The sequence below is a fragment of the Mus pahari genome, chromosome 7 (assembly GCF_900095145.1).
Source record: "Mus pahari chromosome 7, PAHARI_EIJ_v1.1, whole genome shotgun sequence".
Classification (NCBI taxonomy): Eukaryota; Metazoa; Chordata; class Mammalia; order Rodentia; family Muridae; genus Mus; species Mus pahari.
In genome coordinates, this window is record NC_034596.1 from 24,348,073 (window position 1) to 24,350,852 (window position 2,780).

Consider the following 2,780-nt stretch of genomic DNA (forward strand, 5'->3'; position numbering starts at 1 on the left):
GGAAAGGAAGGAAAATGTGAAAGTATGAAGAAAGGAGGGAAGAAAGACAGAAGATTAATCGATGACTGTGCTTTGCACTTCAGTCAGCAAAAAGAACAGAAGGGAGCTAAAGAGAAAAGTAATGTATATATTTTGAGAAGAGTCTAAATAGCTGCTGCGCCTTTGATGTGAGGAGCAACAGCTCACCCTCCTCAGAGGATAAATCCAGTTGCAACGGCTATGGTCAGTGTGGTGGCCCAGGCATGGGGCCAGGGTCATATTAAGGAGAAGAGAAACCTGAACTGTACATCCAGTTTTATGTCCCAAGGCTTCAGCTCCTCCTTGCTACCTGCCTGGGGAATTTGGCGGCCTTTGCTTCAGTCTCCCTTTGTTTCTGTTTTGCAGATTGTAAGAAGAGAGAAGATCTCCAGCAATGGATACAGCTCACTTTGGCTCCAGGGAAACAGCAGCTTCTCATCCTTCTCGTTACCACTGAGGGGGAGATGTGGAGTCAGAGCATCTTACCCTGCAGCAGCCTTTGCTCCAAATATATTTTAATAGATGTGGGCAATGCAGAGAGAATTTTCTTGTCATGCTTGAGATTTACCTAATTTTTAAGACAGGGAGGTGAACTGAAGGAGTTCCTCTGAGGCTGTGGCTGTACGTGTAGATCTCCGGTCCTGGCCGTTCCCTCTAGGGATGTCTCTTCCGGGAGAAGTTTCTGGACCCAAAATCCAACCTTCTATTGCCTTCTCAAGAGTACAGTTGTCTCCTGGTCTGTCATCTCCCCAGGCATGCTGGGAAATGGAGGAATGAAAATGAGGACGTGACGATGGGTCCAATATTCTCCTCCACCCAGCCATGCTGGTCTCAGTGGGAGGGATAACAACAAAAGGACTCTGGGAAAATTAAACCGTGTGTGTGGATGCAGACAGCTGCTTTCATTCTCAGGCCACTCCCGGGGCACTCAGTGTGAACCTGGGATAGCAGAGAGGAGGGGTGAAGGCCACAGGAGAGAGTCAAAGGCAAGTGAAATGAAGGAACCAAACCAATAGTGACAACCCAGCACCTTTGTCCTCTTTGTCATAAAAGCGGAAGTCAGGGAGCCCACAATGAAAACAGATGAGATCTGTCAAGCCCTGTGAAATTTCTGTGTTGTCTGTTATACACCAAATCTGTGATAAATGCAACTGTTACTTAACTCTTTGACAACAAGCTTACTAGAGGCTAGTGGGATTGCTATAAATTCACAGAGGAGAACTTAGAAACTACAGGGGCTACATTAGGGTGCCTACAGTTATAGAGTCAGTCGAGGATCATGGGTAGCAGAGCTGTATCCATTACTTGGGTCCATGAATGCATGGGAAGACCACCTGTCTGCCTTGTGAAGCCCTGCTCCATGCCTCCACATCCCTCTCCCTAGCCTGGAAAGAGGTCTTCACAGACCTACTCAGGAACAGATTTCTGCCCTAGCCCCTCCTACCTTCTAGAACTCACAAGCCCAAATTGGCTGTAGACCCCAACAAAGAGAACTCCCTGGAAGGACTTAGTGAGCATTTCCTCCAGGCACTGTTCTGTCATGACCAGAAACAAGCAGTTGAGGATCTAAATCAAAATAGAGGGCATACCATTTGATGATCAGAAAAAGCAGGAGAAATGGGGTTTTCAGTTCTGAGGGCAGCTTCCAGATTCGCCTTTCTTTTCCCAAAACCGTTCCTGGAAGCCGAGGGATTGGTGCCTATTTCACAAGTCTGAAGTCATCTGGGTGATGGATGTGGAATGAGAGAAAGCAGGAATCCTCCCTTGCTTCGGGGGAATTCAGAAATGTCTCCTATTGGAGGAGAGAACTCCCTTTCTTCACTGTTCTCCCGAGTGGAAGCAATATACCCAGATTAACAGTACAGACTTCAACACCAAGTGTACTGTGTGTAGGGATGGGAACCACAGAGTCTCTTCTGAAAATCAGCCAGCCTCCAGGAGGTGGAAAGAACTTTGATTAAACAAACAAAGAAAGGGAAATGTTGGGCTGTTTCCTGAGGTGGCAGTACCATTGTCTTCCTAAAAATAGTATTCCATACTGCCTCTGCCTCTGCCTCCAGACACCACTTTCTCTAGGAAGTTATGCTGACCATAAACTTGAAGAGATCCACAACTGTAACTAATGGTTTTCAGTTCTCATTGATTGTCAAGGCTTCTGACAGATTGCTCCAAAAAAAGCAACTGAAATTGCTGCATATACTAAACTCTCATTGTGCATACGCACACTCCCAGCGCAAGTCCCCGGATAAAGGGCTTCCAGGGTACTGGTGTGGCCACCACAGAGCACCAGAAGGATGACAGGAACCTATTCCTCCAAGGTAAGAGAGTCCCTCAGTTGAGGCCAGGTATAAATGCATGCCCATGTGAATGCACAAGGGGAAAGCTGGAGAAATAGGTAAATTTGCTTTTTTTGATTATAATTCCCTAATCCAGCTCTAAAATGAGTCTAAGAAGGTGGCACCATTGCAAAAATGTTGGATCTCTGAACTACTAAGGGGTAACTTCTGCTCCTTTAAACAGAGAGACTCTAGGCCTTGGTTCAGATACAAATGACACCCTATCTCCCTGCCACTTCTTCTTGCCTTGGAAAGTTTCAGATCTGTAAAACTCTTCCATGAATGGTAGGAGTGGATATCACATGAAGACCAGTGGCCCCTTTCACTGGGCAAAGATTCTTCCGTTGAGCAACCAGAAACAATGTTAAATCCCCCCAATCCCTCTCTCCCTCTCTCTCTCTCTCTCTCTCTCTCTCTCTCTCTCTC